This window comes from Prorops nasuta, unplaced genomic scaffold (assembly GCF_024137725.1).
Source record: "Prorops nasuta isolate Cenicafe-Biocafe unplaced genomic scaffold, Cenicafe_Pnas_1.2 PNAS00004, whole genome shotgun sequence".
In the NCBI taxonomy this organism is placed as follows: domain Eukaryota; kingdom Metazoa; phylum Arthropoda; class Insecta; order Hymenoptera; family Bethylidae; genus Prorops; species Prorops nasuta.
In genome coordinates, this window is record NW_027116801.1 from 10,651,992 (window position 1) to 10,677,831 (window position 25,840).

General features: G+C 31.5%; 1 protein-coding gene across 3 annotated transcripts in view; it reads left to right on the top strand.

The window, feature by feature from the left end:
• Positions 1 to 4,209: 4,209 nt before the first annotated feature.
• Positions 4,210 to 25,840, top strand: part of RYa-R (RYamide receptor) — a 41,819-nt gene continuing 20,188 nt past the window's right edge. For 2 of the 3 annotated variants that reach the window (XM_066725692.1, XM_066725694.1), the window contains exon 1: positions 4,210 to 4,803. The gene's annotated coding sequence lies outside the window, so the exon portion shown is untranslated. Of the gene's footprint in view, positions 4,804 to 15,766; positions 16,398 to 25,840 lie in introns of those variants that run through there. The other variant, XM_066725693.1, reaches the window with a different exon arrangement.

Consider the following 25,840-nt stretch of genomic DNA (forward strand, 5'->3'; position numbering starts at 1 on the left):
GAGTTATAGTTCTGGTTAATCGATTTTGCTCATTTCTCTTTTTCACTCCTGACCTGTTAAGTGACGTTTGCAAAATTTACTTTCTCTTCGTTCCAAAACCGTATCTTTCGAGAAAATTTATAACTTTCCAAGCTATCGAGATAAATTGTCAAATTACAAGCACTCTCGATGTAATGTAAATCTGTATACTGAGTGTTCAATTAATGGACCTTCGAACTAATATTTTTTCCAAAGTATGCTTCATTTTAAAAATCTAAACACATTGGAAATCTCTCAAGTATAAATAGTAATATTTGTAGAAAATTCCCTCCAATTTTCGAGTGTATATATAAAGTTTGACAGATTATGCATATATTGCAGAAAAGTGGGAGGGAGAGCATGCACATGTATATATATATTAATATGCTAAACTACATATAAGGAATTTGACTCTGTTGCAAAAGGGCATCGATCCTCTTAAAGGCTTATGGACTCGTTAAAAGCAAAACTATAATCACGATAGATATGCTGTATCAATACGTGAACAAAATTTTAACCGAAAATCACCACAGGATGAGAGTCCTTCATGAATAAGGAATAATCGCATCAGGATACCAGGATAAAATGACAAGAATGATAAGAAAAATCACGATCAATGGTGGATAATCTTTAAATGAGAATCTTGCAAAATTTTGAAAAACTCCTGCGTTCCTTCAAAATTGATGTTTTTTTTTTAACATGATTGATGTTTTCTATGTTTAATCCCGTTTATACAACGAAAGATTTCTAAAGAAAATCACGGAAAATTGTAGAAAACTCATAAATTCCTTTAAAATTGTTTTCCCCTCACTTGGATTGAATTTTTCTTTCGTTCGATCGCGAAGAGATAAAAAAAACTCGACGCGATGTGACAAGGTCCTTTAAAAAGTCGAAGGGTGGTTAAGCTCCTTTAATGGTGTTTGTGGTTTATTTATTTCTTTTGTAGAAGGAGATGCATTAATATAGTACACGTGGCATTGCAGTTATATCGATTCATGTGTTATTGTTACGAGCCAATGGCTATGGCATAAAATTGCCATGAGTAAAAGCTGCTTTTAGATTTTTGTTTTCACATAAATCCTCGTAAGTTTTCCTCACCGATGCTGTAAATATTTACGGCCCATAACAGAGGTGAATGCTAATACTTTTTGCCTCCATCACCATTGGCAACCTCATAAAATTGTATTTAAAATATCATTTTTCGTTTTTCATCTTTACCCTAACTTCCTTCCTTATTTTTTCTGTTTTGCTATCTGGAGAAATCTGTACATTAATATTTTTATATTGTTTGGATGTGTAATCTGTCGCAGAGTGTGGATGTTAATCTTCTTTCACATAATTAAAGCAGAATTGATTTTGTGAAAATTTTACATATTATTATTAAAAACAGTGTAGATAAAATATTTTGTTATTAAACAATTTATATTTTTATTTTTACTAGGGTTTTATTGATTTTTTTTTATATTCGTTAAGCTGTTAAAAATTTATTTGTGATACGTATCATTTCCAGTAAGAAAAATTTGTATTAGAAAGGTTCGAACGTACAGGAGGCTTTCTTCAGAAAGCCACGATAAGACATTTGAAGTCGAAAAACACAGACTTTGAAAAGCTTCCCCTGTTTCTAATAATACGATATTATAAGGGTTCTCCTAGCATCTGTATACCTGTGCAAAGCAAGCCAATCTAACAAAAAAAAAACATTGTGCAAGCTCTCATATTTTGATGCTCGAGCTGATTTTCGATGAATTTATTTACATAAATTGCTGAAACGCAGGAAGAATATTCACCGAAATTTTATTCCCCTTTCCGCCAGCTGTCAGGCCAATCAAAACTTTGCAGATAAAAGATAAACTAAAACAGGCTTGGTGCAGAGGAGAAAAATAAAAGGGTTGAATGGGAATCAGTAATCGAGCATTATACAAAGCTTAATTATACATGAAAGTTAATGTTTATAACATTTTTTAATTAGTGCTGCATAAAGATTATCATTTACATTTCTGCTTAATGAAAAAGTTAATTGTACAGAGCTGCTTTGTGGAGAGTCATTTGTGTGGAAAGTAAAACAGGTGTTAAGGGTGGCATGAGACCTATAGTAGTAAGGGCAAATAATATCTCGTCCAAGAAGGAGAGTTCGCTTACCCAACATCTCCTTTGGTGATTTACACGTAGCACTTAAAATTCAGCCAACGTTGAGACCTAGACTTAATAAAATTCTCTTAATAATTTCATTTTCTTTTGTTCACAGTTTTTTCATATGTGACATTTTTAAGCAGGTTATTGTTCATCAAAGATTAATTATATTTTCATATAATACGAACAAATTCACTCAAGACTTTTAAATCCAGCTACAAGTGGATAAAAGACAAAATCTAATAATACCATATATATATATATAGTATATTTGACAAGAGACTATTCGGTGTTTGTGAAGCAAGTTCAAATTATTATTACACAAGTGAAACAAGGGACGTCTGGAAAGCTAAAACTGACACCTAATTTATAGTTTAACGTTGAAACTTCATTTGCAAAATTAAACTTGCTTCTCAGCATTTCAATTGTTTCATTGGTTGAACGATTTTACTTCCTTTATTTTGTTCGAAAGTATTTTTTTAATGAATTATAATTATTTATAGCTTTTCTTACATCACAATCAAAGCAATTCTATTTTTGGTACGAGAGGTGGTAAAATTTCCTTAAAATGTGTTGAATTTCGTTTAAAATTAGAACAATGATGATGATAATAATAATTATTATAAAGATGCTTAAATAAGAGACATCAAAGGTTAAGGGGATGTTAATGTTTTTCTTTAAATTACAACTTCGCTTATTATTATTATGCAACTCTTGTTTAGCAGTTTTTTTAAAGCTCTTTTATATATAAGTTTTCATAAAACAAGGATTGTGGAGAATTCGTTAGAAAACTGAATTCTATTTGAAAATATTTATCATTTCTTTTCTTTGACATTTCTTATAGCTAGAAAATTGATGAGTTGTTCAGGTATTGGAAAATCGTTTTACGTATGTGTAAATGTCTTCCTTTTCCTATCCCAATGCATTCATATCCTCAATATCCTCCCTCCCCTATCTCTTATCTTTTTCCTCTCATATAGTTACTTTCATTTCATTTGTAAACATAATATTTGAAATTAAAAACATTATAAATATCAAAAGCATTTTTTATTAATGGTTCTATGCTTTTTGCATGACTCATACTATCTTTTGTCTTAACTTTTAGACTGCAATTTGAGAGAAGTTGTATTATACGTTATGAATAAGTCTGACAAATAAGTCTCGTGTCAATAAACTAAGGGCTGTAATAACTACGTCCCTTGAATTTTATCAAAGGAAATTTGAAAATGACGTTATTATCTTTTCTCCTTATCTTTCCATTTATACCCACCGACTACATTGACTTTTTCAAAATTTTGTCAGATTTTGCAAAAGTCGATGTGGAATAAGAATAAATTCGCCTGAAAATTAAGCCAGACGAACGAGTCTGGTTACCTTGACATTCCAGTATTTTAAGCTTTTCCCAAAGAGTATCCTAAAATGCTATTATTTTTCTCCTTCACTGTAGAATCCACACTATCACTGCCAATGCACAATAAATGTATCTGGCTGACCAATCTCGGTCAGCTCAATCTCGTAATAGTTATCGCCTCTCATACGTTTCCAAAGAGAATCCCAAGATAATCTCGAAATCTTTTCCCCCCGTCGTTCAATTCATGCCATCTTAGCAATCCATACCACTGCTTACTTCCACTTCTTATCCTTTTCCTCCCACACACTATTCTACATTTTTATTAAAACACCGATATCTGACTATTAGAAGATTACAGATACTAAAAATAATTATTTCACAAAGACTCTGCATTTGAATTGACTTCAAGTTAAATTTTGGCAAAGGTTGCAATTTTTAATGCAATCTTCAAACGATTTGACTCGAAATGAAATTTAAGAAGATTCTTCGTCATGAATCATACTGAATATTATTCGTATTAATTTAATCGTGTATTTTATATTCCTTGTAAAAACGAAGTTTGATTTTTGAAAGGAGAGTTACGTGTGGGAAGAATCGTGGTGCGTCTGTGCAAGGAGTTTCTGGTGTTCGTCGTTATATCGAAGCGATGAAGCTTTGAAGCTGGGCTGCCTGCGCTTACTCCACCAGTGGCCAGTTAGCCACGAGCCGTGACTACTGAAAGAACATCCCTCGCACTTTCCCCAAAATCAAACCTTACGAAAAATTTCGTTACTCATCCCTCGACATTCCTTTTCCTCCTCTTTCGCGTTAACCTCCTCATTCGAAACCCCAATTCCACCCCAACTAATTTTATCTATACCCCCTCCCTTACCCACACACCTTAAATAATGTTTTCTATCCTCTTTATAATTAAAGAATGTTAACAAAAAATTTTCTATTTATTATGTAAAATTGCATCTCTATTCTCCCTCTCATTTTTCATTTTAATTGATGGTAAAATATTCTTGTGAAATTTAAGAAAAGTTCGACAAAGTGATTGAGTTTAATAACAGGCGATTGTTTCATGAAACAATGTCAAGTGAGAGTTTTCGAGAATTATTAATGACTTTTTTATTGGCGAGTACTGATGATTTGTCAAAGTTTTGCAATTGGCGATGTGTGCACAGTAGGGGATATCCTCTTTAAGGAGGATCAGTGATTGACTAACGAGGATAATTTTTTGACGTGGCGTGTGCATTCTGATAGACTTCAAAGGCATGTGCTATAAATCAAACGAACGGCAGAAAGGATTCATGGTAACGGAGGTAATGACTATAATTATTGGAATAAAATTGAATCTTACTTTTTCTTTTCAAATAAATTATCCAGGTCGTCCATTATTTTATCACTGATACTTGTGTTGTTAAAATAAATGAATAATTAAGGTATTCAATTAAAAAATTTATTTATACTCCATAAACATATACAGGGTGAGGCACTTAAGCCGCCCCAGAATATGGATGCAGAAAGGCGCGTATCTCTTCACCTATAAAAGATATTCAATTTTTGCATAGAACCTTTCTGAAAGCAAATAACAAGAGGCTTCGAAAATGTCCTATGGAAAAATTGAATATCTGTTATAGTTAAAGAGATACACCTCTTTCGGCATTCGTATTCTGGGGCGGCTTAAGTGCCTCACCCTGTATATATATATATATATGTGTGTGTGCTGCATCGGTTTTAAGTACACTGAAGTTTGTTGCTATTATTGGATCTAAATTTGCACGTTATTTCTTATATTCCAAAACAATTATCCCCACATTGTTTATTAATAGTTTAACCCATTGACTGCCAGACATTTAGAGCGTCTTGCCCTGGGTGCCAAGGTTTTATTTTGAAGAATACATGAAAGTTTACAATATAGAATTATATTAAGTTACTGATATAATATTGTAATAGCATTTACAGTAATTTTTATTGAAAAAAAAAACACTACGAGATATCTCGTAGCTGCAAGTTTTGATACACACGCTTGATACGAGATATCTCATAGCTGACAGTTAATATGTTAATTAATTTATTTTACAATAACAAAGAGAAAGAATTACAGTGCATATAAATGTTCATAACTTTATTTAATAATTTTAAAGCAATTTGATTAGCTATTTATTTCACACACACATAGTATATAGTTTTTGTTTTTCAATATTTTTCATTTGATTCGAGTTATTATCTTGTGTAGTTATGTACATATTGTTTATATTACTCATCCCTTTAACTATACCATTTAACACAGATTTCTGTTGTAGAATTTAATAAATTTTCACACGAACTTTATCATCAATTGCCAGGCAGATCTTGAATCAATCTCCAGAACCAACCACTCAATTCTCAATTTAGGACATTTCTCCTATTACTATTCGTTTTTAATGGCACTACGTTCACCCACCACTTCACCAGTCAATATTTAGTTCAATTTTAATTTCCGTTTGTTTCACGCGTCACTTTTCAATCGTTATTTATCACATTAGCAATCATTGCTGCATCCCTTCAATACAAAGCCAATTCGATTCTGAATTCCATTTCGATTCTTATCCCCATCATGCGACAGATTCATTAGGATCCTCCAGTATTCCATAAATTGATAACCATATTTAAAACACTTTTAAATTCCATTTTTTCATCATGTTTAAGTTTTCAGTTGTTGTTGAATATCTTAGAAATTTCTATGCTTCTTAAACATTAATTTTCTAGTATAATTAATCTTATATAAATTAATTACTTCTTCACATCACCCAATATTTCCCAAATTTGTTCAATTAAGATTTCAAAGTAAATATACTATCAATCGATATCTTATTCTAACACTGTAAAAATTATAGAATTATTTCTGTCTGCACTGAACCAAAAATTTATAATAAATTCAATTATTTCATAAAAAAATTCCAATTCTTTCAACAAAAATATTTTTTAGTTAATTTACAATACCTTATTGTGTTTATGACGAAAATTACAATTGCAGATACTTAATTAACTTTTATATTTGAATCTGAATTTTCTCTTCTCACCCTAGTATAATGCTCCTTTAATAAATTTCACGAAGCAGTCACTCGAGAAGTCGATAAATACTGTGAATAAGAATTAAACTTTAATTATATATACAGAGAGTAAAGCAAATGTCGGTGAAAAAAGGAAATCCACATATTGCATCGAGCTTTTAAACGTGGATCATTTTTTCCAGGTGCGCCTTTACGAGAAAGTAACTGTCGCGTCCGGCTACATCTAAAACTTAAATAAACTTCCATGTCCCGTTTTGATCGACAGAACAATAAAGTTGTTTGAAAATTTTAGAGCAAACAAAAGTAAAATTACACGACCAATTCTTCCATTCCACTTTCAATGTTCTTTCATCGGACAAAAAATTAATTAACATCGAGATTCATTACACTTTAATTTCCTTTTTATTCTTTTCCCCTCACTTTTATTTTTTGCTATGACTCACAAATCATGTCAGACTAGCTTGAAAATTTTAAATCGTGAAGGAATTTATGATTATTTTTTTTATCATCACAAACTAGTTAATTAAGTGCTGGATAATAAATCATAGTAACCCGAAAACTGAATAACAAAATTCATGAAAAAAGATAATACGTGGATTGCTCTTATTATAGAAATGTTCTGGTGCTTCATTTAATTAATTAGACTACTCGATATGTTTTCACGTTGAAGAATTTTTTTTATAAAAAAATGCAATTTCCACGGAATTTTTATAATTTCATTACTACACTGCATAAAGTACCTTTCATTGGTTATTCTATTTTCTCAATTGTCACGAGAAGAAAATTTTTTTTTTTCAAATATTTCATCTCGTAAGAACTTTGACAAAATCTACTATATATTATAGTAAAACATATATTCCACTGAGAATTAATCTTGTCGTAAAAAATTCAGGTCCGTATAAATAATATATAGTCCACGTTGATAAGAAAGAAACTTATTACTGTAAAGTCACGTGACGTAAACTAATATTTTTTTCATCAAACGCAAGGGTGCCAAGTAACAAGAAGACGAAAAGTAAAATTTCTTTTTTTTTTCGATCAATAACGTAAAATTCTAAATTTTGAGTGACGATTGGAGTAACGTGTTACATTGTATAAATGCGATATAATCTTAGGTTAAATCAAAATTTTCAGACTAAATTTTGCTATATATGTAAGGCTTTTCAGTGATACGTCACTTTTTCAAATTTTAATGCATTTCAAAGTCAATCAATAGAAAGAATTTTTCTAAACACAGTTTTTCTTTAAAAGGAATAACTACGTAGAATTTTCTTTTCTTAGCACAATTTTTGCACTTGACAGGTGCGAATTTATTCACAATTTTCTTTCAATAAATCTATTGCGTATTAATTCGTAATCCGTTAGCGTTACGTTCCTTTTATGCTACCCTCTGCACAATAATATAAAGGTTCGAAAGAAGGGGATGTGACGCTATCGAGTGAGATGAATCAGTATCCTATAGAATTACGCGCCAACTATCCAGAACCTTCGTAACGAAGAAATCCGATTCGAGGAAGAAAACATGAATCGTGGATTATTCGGCAGTGCGAATCGATCTAATGATAAATAAATATTTCAAGTGTGTTGAGAGAGCTGCTCGAAGAAGCTTTAGCTCCATTTTGAGAAGAAAGGTTACTTGATAAAATTAATTTTCTCTGGCATCTTGTATATAAGTAATACTTTAATACGTAACTTAGTCTCACTGCAGCCTGTATATGCATAAGTGAATCAATTATATTTCTTAATCGCCTATATAAAGGTACGATAAAAAATGTTATTAACTGAAATAAAAAGAATATCTATAAACATTAAGTAAAACTCTGCATCTATTTTATTACATTTTAAAAATCACTTAGATCGAAAACTTCGCGTGGCTGAATATTGGGGGACGATTGGATAACCTGGAAAATTGAAGGGAAAACTTTGAAAAATGCGTGTGTAATATATTGGAAACAATAGTGAAATTGGAGCTTTTACGTTAGAAGAAACAGATCCATTAGATTCACCCTATTTCGTGCAATTCAAGAATTTATTTGGGGAATCGAAGATATCTGAAGGACCCTCGTACAGTGGACTACTTGAAAAAGAGTCAAGACTTACGTAACGATGCAGAAATTAGAAGAAAAAAAACAACTTTGATGTGCCTTCCGTATATTGAATCGTCTCGGTTTAATCTCTGGTTTAATTAGTTTCTTGCGAAGAGGACTTTAATCTTTATTACAAAAAATATATCTTACAAAGGGCCTTTGGCATAATGTGACATTTTTCATGAAAAAAATCAACTTTTACCGTGCTTTAATGTACCTTTTTAAAGTTTTTTCATTATTTATTTATAAAGTAAAGGGCGATCAACTTCTCCAATATTTAATATTCGACTTTTGCTAATGAACCCTGCTTCCAAGTTTTTTATCATCGATATTTCATTCTATCTTTCACTGACCCTTCCCCCCTTCATCTTTTTAGAGGATATTTTTTCTCCATTTATATAATAATTCAAATTTACAGAAAATCATTTGTAGACACTCTGATCTCTTCATTAATTAGTTTATTTCATTTTTAATTGTTTAACAATGGAGACAAAAATAACGAGACGTGCAATTTCTGTGTTGAAATAAATGTTTATCGTATTTAATTTATAATATTATAATTATGGTTCTTGAAGTTTCTGAATTTGAATTTTATATAAACATTAGAAAATTTAAAATGACGAATTAAACACGATGATGGAATATTTTATTCGATCGTACTCTACAACTTTGTATGCATATACATATACTCATATTCGCGGTCATCTTCTTATAATTTTAAATTATTTGACTATTAAAAAATTAATTCAGAAATGACAGGGGACTATAAGTGAGTGGAAAATTTAATTTTCCAAAGTTGCATGCTTGGGAAGCAAAGTTTAGGAAAATCATCGAAATAGAGGCGATAATTAAGGTTTATGATCAGTTGGAGTTTCATGGATAATGTTTTGGTGGAAGTGCACGATATATCGCGTGCCATTCTACAGAAAAGCACAGTTTTATGTGCGAGTCACGATTCGGAACTCAATTTCTATTAATTTATTTCTGAATTTACCACCAACTTCCCAAACTTCTCTTTCCAGACTAAATTTTTAAATTCCTCACTTTCCTTTAAATTTATAGCTTTTATGTAAACACTCTGATAAGAAACTCGTAAATTCCTGAAAAACTTTCTTTAAAACAGTATTAAAAACACTAAACTTCAGTCAAAATACTCTTCCAGTAATAATTTTAATTAATTCCATAAGATTGATTCGATTGATGAAAAAGTAAATCGTTTCGATCGTCACCTTGCATAGTGTCAAGAAAAATCGAGTAGAAAAATGTAATTTGGAAGAAAATCTGGTGCAAGGTTTTCCATAGAATTCCATGATACTAACGAAGGCTTTGTTTCAACATAATAATTGAATTTGTACTTGGTATCTAGTTAGCATTTCAACAGAGAGAATTACGTAGCATTGTGTAACGAGAAGGAAGAAAGCTTATAAGAATTGAAAGCTGCGTAAATTAACTATGATAGTTTCACCAAAAAATAATTATAAAGATCCAAGTGTGCAAGAAGCATTAGAATTGCAATAAAGTATACGTGCCAATAACAAAAATCAAACAAGTAACCTCTAAGGGTTTCCCATTAGTTTATTAATTATTAAACCAAACATTTCATAAGGAATATACAAATTGAAAATAAAATTCACATATGATCCTCTTTGTTTACTATTCAATACAAAATCATTTAAAATAATAAATTGTTGGTTTGAAATTTTTAAAATAATAACTTTATTTAAGAACTGGGGAAAAAAGTATTTTATTCTTGAAAGTGAGAAACTTGCTTTTACGTTTTGTAAATAATGAAGTACGCCTACGTGAAATATTAAAATCATTGGAACAATAAAATTGATCAATTAGGGGCGAGTTAATTAAACACCCTATAGAAGTCATAATAGAATTGCGGTTGAAAATGTAATTTTCTAATTCTAATTTAATTAGTGAATTGAGCCATCGATTTAACTGTGCAGGGCAGTGCGTTGAATTTTGTTCCAAGGCCAAAGCAGTATGGAAACGAAGCAAAACAAATTTGGTTTCCCCTTTGAAATGGAAATCTTTGACAGTGGTCGAAATACTGAAAAAAAGTGGTGGGAGATCAATCAGGGGTATGGGACATTTTATAGTGTTTTGATAAGCAATCCATTAGCATATGTACTGTATATATATATATATATATATATATATATACACAATTCTTTCGTATTATCAAAGCATACAGAGAATTCTGCAGGTTCGATAATATATTCAGATGAATACCAGCCTTCATCGTGGTCCAATGAAAATATTTATCGTAACGAGAACTGGGTCGCTTCTTATTCTAAACTCGTCAAAGCGAGAGAGGAAATGAAACAATTGTGAAAGTGAAAACATTTCATTGTTACAAAACTGTCATTTGCTGCTTTTGTGGTCTTCCGGTACCGTTCGTCATTTTATGATATGATTTCCTTACTTGTCGAACTGGGCATCTCACATTCACCCTTTCAACCCCCATAATACAGTGCAAAGACATTGCACATCAAACTTCTTCGCACAAATTAAGTCGTAACATTTTTGATAAATTAATACACTTGTGTAATATGACGGATTTGGAAACTTTTTGCGTTAATCTCAGGCTAATTTCAATTTTATCCAATGAAATACATCGCATGATAATTTTTTATTGTATGATCATATATATATAGTATAGTGATGTTACTTTATCCCGCGCGAAAGTCTCGAAGCTACAACTTTTATAAGTCGTGTTATGTGTTTACAAACTTTGGCCAGTCTCAATTGTATATATGTGCAATTCCACCAATGCGGTAACTGGTTAAACCGACGCACATCCCAGATTTTTTTAATATTCTCAGATCTTTTACTCTTTATCGAAAAATGATTCTCTAATTTTTTTCAGAATTTGTTATCCATTATTTACGACGTGGTTATATTGGAAAGTTTTTAATTTTAAGTACGTCCTATCTTTTAATTAATTTTCTATACTTTTTCAAATAACTTAATAAATTTTTTTCACAAATGATTTCCATGTAAAAAAATCTTACGTTTCTAGTGGAATAATTGTTTTTCTAGTAACATCACTTTATACCGAAGAAATTAGAGTTTAAAGTATAAAAATCAATTTTTCAGGAAATGCGTATTTTTTTTGTAAAGTTGAGAAAATTTCACATGGAACCTGTAACTTTCAAAATGGGATTCCTATTAAAACTCGTCGAATCGATAATAATAAAATAAAAAAAAAGAAATAATAAATAATTTACCGCTAGTATTATGGACTATCTCGATTCTTAGGGACGTTTTTTCCAAGTATGACCTAGAGCCTGTAATATTTATTCGAAATGACTTAATTTTATTACTGTAAGTGCCGGTATCTTTGCGTAAAAGTCAGGATTACGTAGGAGTACCAGATTAAATTGTTTTAATTGTAGTAATAGCTCCCCCAATGTGTTTTTTTTACTCTGTATATAATTTTTTATTTTTAAATCAACTTCAAACCTACAAATTTTAAACTTTAAACTTTCAAAACAAAAATATATTTAGGGTTGGGGAACAAAAAATATAGATTGGTACTCCTACGTAATCTCGACTTTTACTCAAAGACACCGGCACTTACAGTAATAAAATTAAGTCATTTCGAATAAATATTACAGGCTCTAGTGTCATACTTGGAAAAAACATCCCTAAGAATCGAGATAGTCCATAATACTAGCGGTAAACTATTTATTATTTCTTTTTTTTTTATTTTATTATTATCGATTCAACGATTTTTAATAGGAATCCCATTTTAAAAGTTACAGGTTCCACGTGAAATTTTCTCAACTTTACAAAAAAAATACGCATTTCCTGAAAAATTGATTTTTATACTTTAAACGCTAATTTCTTCGGTGTAAAGTGATGTTACTAGAAAAGCAATTATTCCACTGGAAAGGTAACATTTTTTTACATTGAAATCATGTGTGAAAAAAATTTATTAAGTTATTTGAAAAAGTATAGAAAATTAATTAAAAGATAGGACGTAGTTAAAATTAAAAACTTTCCAATATAACCACGTCGTAAATAATGGATAAAAAATTCTGAAAAAAATTAGAGAATCATTTTTCGATAAAGAGTACAAGATCTGAGAATATCAAAAAAATTTGGGATGTGCGTCGGTTTAACCAGTTCCCGAATTGGTGGAATTGCTCATATATAGGTGGGTTAAAAAAACAATTTTCTTACGTTTATATTTTATGGTTTCTCAAATTGTGAAACTATGATTTTTACATAAATATAAACTTTTTAGTTTATATTGCTTTTTTTTCTTCAAACAACATCTATAAATTATAAATTAAACTAAAATGAAAAGCATTATTAGCCACGAAAACCTATAATTATTAAAAGTCGCCTGACAAATCATTAGCAGCACATTCCTTCTTCCCCAATGTTATAACCAAATTTTCACAAGTGAAATCTTAATAGAATATATATAAGGATGTGGGTAGGCAAGTCCAATTAATTTCATTAATTTCATCAAGCATGAGTCGAGCGACGCAAAACTGTCAAGTTTTCTGTGAATTTAAAACAAAAGTTGCGCCATTCGCACGTACTTGCCTCGTTTCAAGCAGCCGGCATCCCAAAGTAAAGACAAAAAGCGTATTGTCATACTCGAAATTTCCCTAGTGCAATTTTACCGCGTTCTAACTCTCGCGATTTTCTTATTTTACAAGATATTCTGAATAATGCCATATATATATATATATATAGGATTTGTGAATTTATTCTTAAAAATTCTTCAACAAAATGATAATTTTTTTACAATACCATCGAATATTTAAAATATTATTAATCCAATTAATGCATTTCTGTTATTATTTTCAAAAAATTATCAAAATATTATTTATTTGTTCCGCTTTAATAAAAAAAAAAATCCACCGTTTTACTCGTGAGACGCACTCATTCGGTAAATTTCCTAAGATGCGATGGCGATGTCGAGGATGACACTGACGATATTTTTCACTCGCGAGAGATTAGCTTTTAAACTGCACTACGCGACGCCGATTTTGTCAACATCACTAAACGACGCGGAATTTTCATCGGTACTACGCGATGCGAAACGCGCACTTTTACACCAAAGTGATATCGCCCACTGTAACAAAGAAAACCATCAATGTCAATCACTGAAATTCTATTGAATTAATTTAATAGTCGATCGAGCTTTAAAGTAAAATTAACAAATTCGCAAGAGAGTCACACAACACTATAACGCGACAAACACTGAGCACTGACAATATATTTGCGAGTTTCTCCATTCATTATACCGTTTTGCAAAAGATTGACGAAAGCGCGAATTTCGACAAGATTGTTGAAAAATTGCGATCGAGTTACACAAGGCCGCGAGTTGAGAAGCGTTGTGCATCAGTTCCGGATTTGTTCGACCACGTTCTCCGGTCCCGATAGCTCCGCCATTTTTTTTATTTTGCAAAAAGGTTATTGTGAGCTTTTTTTTCATTTTCACTCGCGAGGGAAAGTGGACCGAGTTCTCGCTTTTCATCGCGCGGATATGTGCAATTCGATCGCTATTTCTCAACAATTTCACCGAAATTCGCGCTTTCAATCGATAATCTTTCGCGAAACGGTGTAATAATGGAGAAACTCGCAAATATTGTCAGGGTTCAGTGTTTGTCGCGTTAGGGTTGTGTGGCTCTCATACAAGTTTCGTTAATTTTACTTTAGAGCTCAATCAACAATTAAATCAATTAATAGAATTTCAGTGATCAACAGTATTGGTTTTCTTCGTTACAGTGGGCGATATCACTAGTGTAAAAGTGCGGGTTTAAAAAATCCGCACGCATAGTGTCGTTAAAAAATTAATTTTTTTCGAGTGAATAATATATTCCGTGTCATCGTTACCATTGCATCTTACAAATGGATTATGGGTGGAAAATTACCAAATGAGTCCCACGAGTAAAACTGTGTAATTTTTTTTTCAATTTTACCGATAAATCGTTCGTGTTTTGATTTGTTTACAGTTTGTTTAAAAATCGCATTTTTGCTTAAAGTCATGTTTTTCAATTGGCCCCAGTGTACTACATAATGCATGATCGTTTAGCGTAAAGTTATTAGGCTAGTGTATTGTGTGCGAGGCTGGCTATCATTGCCACGCTAATACCAATTTTGATAATTAAGTGTGTTTCAGTCACGCGACTTAATCGCAAATTTATACAGCTCGGTCAGCGTTAGCTTTGCTCAACCCTGCAACAATTTTATTGAAATCCCAACGATTTAACCTATATATTCTATCCTAATAGACATAAATACATTATCTTCTGAATGTAAGAATCGCTTTAACCGAATATAAACAACAACATTTTCCCAATTTATCAATCTTTGTTTATAAATAACTAATATTATGATTTCTGCTAATCCTCGAGAAATTATTTTCATTTATTTAAAACTGCAAAAAAAATCTTACGTTTTTATTAAATTTTAAGATAATTCTCACTTTTTAGTAATTCTGGAAATAAATTACCTTTAAAATAATAATCTATGTCTACATTAGAGAGTAGTCGAGTTTAGAAAATAATACCTGTGAGAAAACTGTATTATTTGTGTAATACCAAAAAATAGCACTAGCTTGTGTACATAAAGGGTTAATTTTTATTGATCAAGAATAAAGGTGTGAAAGAGAAAGGGGGAGGCAAGATATTGCAGGGGATGAAATATAGACGCGCAAACAAAGCGAAGCAATTAGTTTAATCGAGCCAACAACGAGATAAAACCTTCTCCTTATTGTACACACACGTCTCGTTCCAGCTCCCAATTCAGCCACACAAGCTCCATTTGAACTTTAACTCCGGTTGCAGGCGCAAACGTAAAAATCCTTCCAATTTACTTTCATCCCGAGTCGTGTTACTCGTATCCCGTTAGTTTTCCACTTCTGTCAAATATTTTTCATTGAAAAAACTATACGATAGAAAAGAAATAGAAAGAGAGGATTTAGCCGATTTATGCCACTCGTCAAAGGACCGTCAGAGACGTCACGTAACATCAGCTGGACTTGTGCAACCGATACGTCTGCGCATAATGTGACGTCACGCTCTGTTGACACAATAATGTAAATCATGGCTTAAAATGGAAAAGCGAATAGTACGTAGGTAGAATTCTGCAGGATAGCATAACTTGATAGCTGTTACCAAAATACTAGCTATGATTGGTTGATTTGAAAAAACACTATTGTACGTGATTGACAAATAATTTTGAATATTTCTTTATCACCTTCGTAGCTGTTTTTTTTTTAATCGTTCTAGCTGAATGCTACAAATGTATTGAAAGTGTAAAAATGAACGATTAAGAAATGTGCGACGTAGTAACGTTTCGGTTTAATCAAATTTTAATAAAGTTTAGCGTTGCTATATTTCTTCATCACAAAATTATAGTGAAGAAAAAGTATAGAACAGTGGAAGATTCTGGATCATTAGCAGATGTGTCTTCAGTGTAATTAATACAATATTAATTGATTATTTATAAAAAAAAAACTGTACCACTGCTACGTCAAAATAATTTTAGTGTTTTTTGGTGTCAGTCCAAATATATATTGTTATTGTTGATATGCAATTGACTCAAGATGGTCCATCATGTATAATTGAAGATAACCACGATATGTTTATCTTTAATGAGTTCGTAATACAACATTTCCTGCTTGGTACTGTATAGTTTGGTGCAGCAGTCTTCATTAACACGTTGAATACCATGGGGGCCCCAGTGCCGGGCACTCAATTTGGCGCTGGCGCCGCGGGGGTCGCCGCGCTGGTCTCGGTAAGATAAATTCATTAATCATGATTATAGACACCCTAACTTGTCTGTTACAGAAAATATTTCAACAATTTACGTAGATGTAATGAAAAAATAACCATGCTAGCATCCAATCTGTTCATTTTTGAAATTCCTCTTTTTTTCACTATATACTCTTTAAGAATATTGTCCTTGTAGGAATTATAAATATTATCCCATTTACAAGATCAAGACGATGGTAAAAAGTTTTGTTGTTTATCAATAAAAGAAATCAATCTTATAAATTGGTTTGAAACTCTTTAATCTTTAAGCTGCCGGTAAAGCCACTACAGTGGCTTTGCAGTAATCTCGATAATGTATTAACTGCGTATGTTATTAATATTGACAAATCTTTGAGAAAAAAGAACCATTATTTTGAAGAAAAATGCCAACAGTCTAAAGGTTAAATCTCTGAATATAAATGTTCCAAGTCGAATGATTGTGTATGCGTTCTCTCTTCCTCCATGTACACCGATCGATTCCTAGTTATTAAGTTCTCGTGCTACTTCATACCGTCTCCGAAAATTAATATTCAAAGAAATTCACGATACTAAGCTCCAAATTTTCCAATTACGTTCATTATCTACTCTACTTTTTCCCATAATCTACAATCCACACGTCTGCACTCTTCCACATTATGAATAAAGGTCTGTCCTGCTTAGGTACTTTGCTGCACTAGTGCAATAAATAAAATCAAGAAAACATATTTTTGTCTTATTTCAATTCTCCAGCTTGGTAGTGCAATAAAAAAATCAAACTCCAAATCAATTCTAAAATAAAAACAGTCAAAGTTGGATTTTTTGGAGAAAAATTTAAAGAGTATTACGAGTGAAAATCGATGCCAGTCTCGGTTAGTTTTGGTGCTGCCAAATTAGGTGCCAAGATGCTTTATCACTGTCGTGAATAAAGTGAGATGATAGAAAGGCGAATGTGGCTTAGCGAAAGCAAAATGGAATCAACGTACGTATATACTCTCTCACAAATGTAGTTTAACGTCTTTCTGGAAACTGAAGTCACTCACAGATACGATAAATTACACGTGTGAGAAATTCTGGATGCACTTTTTATTCCTTCGATATTTGATTCTTCCACACAGTAGGAACCTCTGAGTGGCACTAGATGACGTTCAAAGTGATTCTGAGATCTTCTGATTCGCAGAATTATACTCGAATTATAAAGACCATCCTTTTCATCCTACTCAGAAATAAAAAGCTACCACTTCCGAGATATTAATTTTCCCAGCACTTAACTTGTAGAATACGTTAAGTTGGATTCTTTCTTCCGACGTGATGGAATGAAATGTGTGTTGGGGTAAGAAGGGGGGAGGGCAGAGACAAATAACTCAAGGGAGCTGCTTAAAAATGCGAGTGTGTTTTAGCAAGCCGCTGACTGTTATCTTTGAAATTATTTCAAAGAGAATGTCGCGTGGTGTCGGAGAAAAATATGAAACATTCGGAACGATTGTTAAGAGCACAAAAAATCGCTGGACTAATTTGAATCGTTTTTAAAAGTTTAGACGTGCTGTGGGAAAATATAATTTTTTACTTGCTGAAAAATTACTTTCGACTTGTTTAGATTAATTATGTTTCTCATTTTATACAAAGTTTTCTGTGTGGTTAGTATTTTGTTTTATTTCGTTGATTTTTACAATTCCAAACGAAGGGAGATTTTTTCGTTCATTTTCATCATCAAAAATAAATAAAGTTATCTGATTATCTTTATTTGAATTAATATTATTTGCTGTGTCACTTTTATTGCAATTTTATTCTTTTGTGGATTCTGTATATAATATATATAAATGATTTAAATATACAATTTCAACCGTTTGGTAATTAATGTATTTGAACAATTAGTGAAGAAGGGACTTTAATCTTTAATAATTTCATATTAAAGGTCGTAAATATTTGACATCAGAAACCGGCCGACTAAAAAAAGAATAGCTTCAATTCACTCAAGGTAATTGAGTCATCACTGCTACTCGTGTAGAGTGAAAATGCTGCAAAGTCACCTTTAGGAAAGCTACTTCTGAGAAAATTAAACCCAATGTTACCTATAATTTAAAAAATAAAAATCTTTAAACTCACTTGATTAGATATTGAGTGTTAAAGCCAATACACCTATATTCCTAATGTTATCTAGATTATCCAATTTCACTTGACACGTAATTTAATTTGTTATGAGAATATTGACCGAGTTAAACATTTTATCCATTATAACCTCATTGTATATAGGGTGTACCATTTTTTTAAATCTGGATATTCCTTAAACTGATTTTTATGACGATAGCAAAGATAAGATGGATGAGATGAGTACAAAAATTTTATAAACTTTAGAATTTCTTTAGAATTTATTTTTAAACGCTTGGTCAACGAATTAGATGTAGTCTCTGAACGTTTATGAAGAGACACGGTAGTGTGTTTCGACGGCAGGTACATATAAAGGTAGGTAAAGACGTGTCTATCTATACCGCCGTCGAGGCACTACATATATTGCAAGATAGCGACTTGCACATGAACATTACGGGCCCGACGCAAGTAACTTTTGTATTACTATTTTTTTTTTTTTTGAAATTTTAACTTTTACCATGGTAAAAATATATACTTGCCTATAACATTTGGATGTCACTAATTTTTTTAATTGAAATATTTTATTTTACTATATTAATTATGTTAGATGATTTATGTACTTACCACTTTTTTTTATAAGCGAAGCTTGTTTTTTGTTGGATTTGATTTACGATTACAATTATCTTTGTACAGTATGTAAGGAGATTCAGTTTTAATCTGATATTGTGTGTGTAAAACAGCTTTTCACAAGTCCCTAGCGTTTACTTAGCGAATAAAATAGTCTTCGTTCTCATACCTAAAAATTTGAGAAAAATTGTTTTAAAAATCTAATATATAATCAAAAACATTGTATAATCAGTGAAATTTTTATTTACTGTTGGAGATTGGAAGTACAGTTTCGGCCATTAATCTTGCGTCAGGCGAGGGGAAGTAGAAATTAGAGGGGTGAAGGGATATCTAGGGAGTTTGTCCGTAGCTGTCAAATGGCGCGATTAACCCTTAATTTTGGATTGTAAACAAAAGTAATGTTTTCGGAAAACGATTGCGGAAAAGAAGGAAGAATTTTAATACATAACAGAGAAGAAGAAATATATCAGATGAGTATAAATTAATAAAAAAAATGAAAATTATTGTGAATTTTTAAGAAAATATACTTTGTGGTTTTTTTATTTTTGTTACAGGTGAAATCCTGTTATGATGGCTTTCTATTAAGGAAAAAAGTTCTTATAAACAAATAAGTGCAAAAGCATTAAGATATGAAGCATTTCTTTGTGGCCCAGTCATTTCGATAATTGTGACTTAATGTTATAATAGTGAATGTGTAAGCGATTAGTGTATATACAACAAACTCTTATTGTAAATTTAATAATCTTGTATGACAGTTTTAATTGCTATTATTTTAAATTAAAGCTAGTTTAATTAACATATTATTTTTATTTCATCCCTTTCTCAAAATTCTAAACACACATGGTAATTACCTATTCTTGTAGTAGTCATATATTCGTTAAAATACTTACAAAATTACAACTGTTTTATATTTGTAAAGCATAGCTTTTTGTTGCAATGATTTTTATTATTCAATGTGAGAAAAATTGCATTGGGTTTAGGTAAATGTCTTATTTATCCGCCACATCCTTCCATATCTTATGCGACATTTATTTGGCTCTGTTACACTATTTTCTTCTAGTCTACAACATATAACATTAATTTTTTATTCATTTATACATACACACAGATCTGACAATACTACTCCTGAGTTCATCTTGTTTTCAGCTTCAAATAGTTTTCCAACTACACGCATGGATATCCATTTTGAATATAGAATACTTATTTCATTTCATCTATTATGATATTGTTAAGATTGATAGAAAGATATCAATTCTTTGCAAATGATATTTTATATATCTAGTAACTGGATTAATTAAGGTTTTAGAACAGATAAATTTCACAAACAAATAGGACTAACAAAATATGTATTATATATTGAGGAAGGATATCCAAATGTGAATTATTTGAAGCTAAAAGCAAGATGATTTCAGCAGTATACTTAAATGTACTGGAGAACAACATCCTCTCAAATATAAATCCTATGGAAGAGATGCCAAACATTATAAGTAAAATAATTCAAGTGTTCATTCTTCAAATTTAATAGAACAATGGTTTACCAATCATCTTGACATTTATAAGATTAATTATTCAATAGAATAGCCATATCTGAGTGTATATAAAAATAGCAAAAAAATATTGGTATATTTTGAAAACTAAAAGAAAGAACTAACAAGGCAAATAAATATTACATAAGATATGGAAGGATGTGGCGGATCAATAAGACATTTGCCTAAACCCAATGCAATTTGTCTCACATTGAATAATAAAAATCATTGCAACAAACAGCTATGCTTTACAAATATAAACAGCTGTAATTCTGTAAGTAATTTAACGAATATATGACTACTACAAGAATAGGTAATTACCATGTGTGTTTAGAATTTTGTGAAAGGGATGAAATAAAAATAATATGTTAATTAAACTAGCTTTAATTTAAAATAATAGCAATTAAAACATTGTCATACAAGATTATTAAATTTACAATAAGAGTTTGTTGTATATACACTAATCGCTTACACATTCACTATCATAACATTAAGTCACAATTATCGAAATGACTGGGCCACACAGAAATACTTCATATCTTAATGCTTTTGCACTTATTTGTTTATAAGAACTTTTTTCCTTAATAGAAAGCCATCATAACAGGATTTCACCTGTAACAAAAATAAAATAGCCACAAAGTATATTTTCTTAAAAATTCACAATAATTTTCATTTTTTTTATTAATTTATACTCATTTGATATATTTCTTCTTCTCTGTTATGTATTAAAATTCTTCCTTCTTTTCCGCAATCGTTTTCCGAAAATATTACTTTTGTTTACAATCCATAATTGAGGGTTAATCGCGCCATTTGACAGCTACGGACAAACTCCCTAGATATCCCTTCACCCCTTTAATTTCTACTTCCCCTCGCCTGACGCAAGATTAATGGCCGAAACTGTATGTCAGTCGCGAGCCGCGCCAGGTTTTGATCTCTCGGCTTTGTCGAGCCTGGAGGGCCGAGAGGTTAGGACCAGTTACACTAACCTGACTTAACTTAAACTCTGTTTAAAATAGCATAGTTTATGTAACGGAAATTATTGTTTAACCAGAGATTAACGAATTAAGCTTTATTTAAATTGTTGGTGCAACTGGCTCTTAAATTCTTTGGGACAAAATTTGACTAGCGAGAAACATTCGCGAGATGGCCATCTAGCGGCGGTGTGCCAAAGTAGGGAGTGTGGAATAAAGATGGAGAGTGCGCTAGAGCGAGGCGGGTAGTATAGATAATGGCACAAAGGTATTTTTACCCAAGTGTATTTTGGCACAAGGGTATTTTGACCCAAAAGGATTTTGTCCCGAAAAACGGCAATGTTCAGATCATTGAACGCTGAGATTGTAATGTTACCGACGATTACCCAACATTACAATTTCGGCGTTCAATAATCTGAACATTGCCGTTTTTTGGGACAAAATCCTTTTGGGTCAAAATACCCTTGTGCCAAAATACACTTGGGTAAAAATACCTTTGTGCCATTATCTATACTACCCGAGACGGACCGAAAATCCGGAACGGCTCACACCAACACACTTCCAATCTCCAACACTTAACAACACAAAGAATTGAAATGGCAACAGATAAATTCGACAAATAATTGACTTGATTAATATAAAAAATATTTCAAAAATAAATAAAATGTAATTACACTTTCGTCAATAAAAATTTATTTAAATTTTCATTTAAAAGAAAAAGAAATCAGTCCGAAAAGTTACTTGCCGGGCGTTTGACTTATTTATAGTATACTATATATGTATACTGCAATCTAAACCAAATTTACAATCGAAACTATAATTTCTGCCATTTCCTTTATTAACAATAAAATATTAATTCCGACTGAAAATGTCAAAAGAGACTGGAGCACCATTCTCCCACTTTGACCATAGAAATTGGCACCCTATTCGTATGAAATGTATTTCCTCTTGCGCCAATCTCACTCTAAAACTAATCAAAACCCAAACTATATAAACGCTCCTTTAAGAACCTTCGTTTCATATCGCCTAAATTCGTAAAAAAGTATGTGACCTGCACTGCATTGAGTTTTTAATAAACATCAACTTTCAATAAAAATATTGAAATAAATCAGCTTTCCCAGCAGCATTCTTAACTCTCTTTACAGTTCACTTCTTATCAAACCGCTTCAATGGAAACCTTATTTTTCCAACGACAAAGGAAATTTTCTGAAACTCCAGCTACTTATTCGAAATTGACGTTGACCACTGTAAAAAGAATGTAAGAAAGTACTTGTTTTACAGCTGTGTTCTCAGGAAGTAAATAAATGGGCTCTCATCTTAGAAAATAATAATAATGTAATTGGGGCTTGTTATTAAATCATTTGATTTATATACGTACAGATAATATCCACGAAGTGGGTGGGTACCTGATTTTTTTATTTCAAAGTGTCACGTGTAACGAGGAAGTCATTATCGAGATATCGATTAAGGATATAGTGAGGAAGGGGAAGGGGGTGCAATACAACACAAGCATTACCCTTATTAACTGGTTCTTCGGCAGTAGATAGTGTCAGTTTTGAATTAATAGTCGGACATATCTGAAACACCTAGACGTGTTGGATTAGAGGAGGGAGGTAAGATAATCCGCCAAAATGTCAAATTATATATACATTTAGCAATTCTGAATCTACATCCCCATTGCCATTAACTGCGATCGCTCCAGGGCAGGACTTTATTCTTCAATAAACAATTCCATTCATGTTTCGACCTATTATACTCGTAGTTCTCACGTAAATGGTGTACTACTCGCCATTCCACTCGTTAATTAAACTTGCTTTGTGGTTCATTAATGTGTCCTGCGAAAATCCATTCTCATTTCCGTCCCCTGGAAATCGAAGCCACGAATAACTGGAAATTGAAATGTAAATCCTTCTGCCTTCAAAGTGAATAACGAAAGAAAAACGAAAAATTTGCATCGTTTGCGAATAATTGAATGCGCTTTGCGTGAAATAAAATAAACAGGATTATTCGATAACACGATTTACGATGATTGATTTGTGTTTTTATTTGTTCTAATTTTCAATAGTGATCTCTGTTTGTAAATACATATTTATTGAAAAACAGTTTTAATCTTTGGTAATTTAAAAGTTAGTTGTTAAATTTTGAAAATGTTTTCTCTTCAAAATACTGATGTATGATTTTTGGAGTGATACGAATTAATATCACACCCTGTATATATCCATGAGCTATTTGCATAACCATTTGAAGCTGATGAAGACTGGACGGAACTGACCAAGCATCGCTTTGTCGAAGCAACATTAATCGATATGCACTAAGTACTAAGTGCATTTTGTGAAAAGTTAAGATTGACTCGTAAAGTTTCGATAATCTAGTAGACTCTGCTATAGATAATTAATCTTGTACCCGTATGACGATTAACCCACTTTAAATTGACCAAAATAAACGATTTATCATTCGTTATAGAATATTCGTGAAAAATATCAAAAGAGTGTGTCCTGGATCCATCAAGTAATTAATTTTTTAAACGATTGAAAATCTTCTGTGTACTTCGACCAAATTATTAAGTCTAAAACCATAATTTTAAATTTAATAAAATTATTATTAATTAATTGTGCACACACACACACACACACACACACACACACAGTACGATTTGACATTAACGTTAATTTCTGTTTTATAATTAACGAACCAAGTCCCAATTTCACGAAATTGAAATAAAAGAAACTTATTTGCGATGAGAAAATAACATAATTCAACAAAAATTGGTAATGTTATTATCAGGTGTATTGCGAAGAAGATGAATCTTCTCGTAACTCGCGGAGAAAAAGAAATGCAATAGTGAAAAAGTGTCAGAAAAATTTGAGGTTGTCTGCCGCTCAGAGGCAAAAAATGGTTTGAATTGCTTGTCACGATAGTATAGGGAACCGCCAAACGTGGCATGCAGCTGTTACGCGGCAGATGTTACGCACAACACAGCTAAATTAAACGACTTAACGGACACATGGAGAAATATTATTATTACAAATCGCCAAGGACCGTCACCGTACTTTACACAAAACTTTAATATTCCAAAACTTTATATATATACCAACTGATCCACAAATTTAACGTCTTGGTGCTAAACTATTTTTCTGTTTTTTTTTTAATAAATAAATAAAATAAAGGTTTTTATTTTTCACCAAGAAAACGTTAAATTTTCTTATACGATGATAAACATAATCACATAATCGAGTACAATTTCTACTCGGGCATGTATACAAGAATGGAATTTAGGATCGTTCGGAAGAAGCGAATTAAAAATTCTATATAATCACGCTATCATGGTATTCCTGAATCATCCAACTTCTGGAATCTCGGGACAAATATTGACAAGGTCACCCTTTTTCCTAGCCACTTCCTCCTTTCTGAGACGGAGCGTGAAAATAGAGCAAAATCGCTCGACGAAAACGCGCTAAGATGGCCTTTCAACATTCCCACAGGAAAACTTGGTCCCATGAGGATTTGAAAAGCATGCGGATAGGATGAAAAACTTCTTAGAAGGTCTTTGACAGTTTGCTCTTCCCCTGATTCCCTTTATCACATTTAAAAAGGCCTATTTCGACACGAGCAGTTATTATGAATTATATAATAAATCATATATATAACAAATAATTGTTGAACGACTGATAACTGGCATAATTTTTCAATGCTAATTAAATTAACGTGGAATTAGCTTTATTCAAAGTATCTTAATAATTATATTGGATATGTAACAAAATATTCATAACATTGGAATCAAAGTACTATGATGAATGAACAGAGATTATTTTCAGTATAATTATTGAAAAATATCGGAAAAGTGGTTGAGACTGTGTTCGATTATGGTAAATATATTGAGAGTCGAGACGATTTCATAAAAATTTGAAATTTGGCAGACCTTCAGTCATCGATGAGATGAAATTCTCTATTGCAAGTTTGTTTATCGATTGATTGCTCAAAGATACATCCTTGGCCCACTAACTTGCTATATTTTATTTCGAATATCAATTAAGACGCTAGTTGTGCAGAATATTTTTCATTTTTTACTCTCGATTGTAAAAAATTATTATTTATCATAGTAAGAATTTGATTATAAAATTTATTAATTATAAATTAACAGGGCAAAAAAATATTGAGAGAAAGGTTGCACAAAGAGTAATTTAAGATGAATTGCAAATGGTATGTTGCATACAAATTAACAATGTGAATCAGCCCCA